This window comes from Plasmodium reichenowi, chromosome 6 (genome assembly GCF_001601855.1).
Source record: "Plasmodium reichenowi strain SY57 chromosome 6, whole genome shotgun sequence".
Classification (NCBI taxonomy): Eukaryota; Apicomplexa; class Aconoidasida; order Haemosporida; family Plasmodiidae; genus Plasmodium; species Plasmodium reichenowi.
This window is the reverse complement of record NC_033651.1, coordinates 245,410-246,217: the sequence shown is the minus strand read 5'-3', so window position 1 is coordinate 246,217 and position 808 is coordinate 245,410.

Sequence of the window (808 nt, the reverse complement as noted above, 5' to 3'; positions counted from 1 at the left end):
AAACCAAAAAAAAAAAAAAAAAAAAAAAAAAAATTAAATTACTAGGATATATATTCCTACTCTCATAATATTTAATAAAAAATATACATAATGTTTATCTTTTTATATTTATATTAATTATATATAAACAATATGTTTATTGTGATAGTAATTGCATAGTCACATATATATAGATATATACATATATTTTTTTTTGTTTAATATAATAATTGGTAAATATATATATATAATATATATATATATATATATATATATATATATATATATATGTAGATAAAAAAAGACATTTTTTTTATGAACTTACAAAAATTTAAAAAACGGGATTTATAAATTATAAAAAATAAATATATGAAGAAACAGAATATATCACACAAAAAAAAAAAACAAAAAAAAAATTACAAAATGAAAATATGAATACGAACTTTTATTCATTATGATATATTATACGAAATGAAGAATAGACTTATTCTATATAGGTATATAATATATAAAATAAATAAATAAATAAATAAATATATAAATATATATATATATATATATATATATATATATATTTTAATATATGTAAGGTTATATATGATACTCATTTTATTTGTTTTTATTTATAAATTTTTTTTTTTATATTCATTCTTAATATTTTCTTCTCTCTTTGATGTATAAATTTATCAGAAAAAAAAAAAAAAAAAAAAAAAAAAAAAAAAAAAAATTATAAATAATATGTATATATTTAATTAAAAAAAAAATTTATTTATATAAATTTATTATTATTTTATATATAAATATATTATTATATTTTTATTATTTTTTA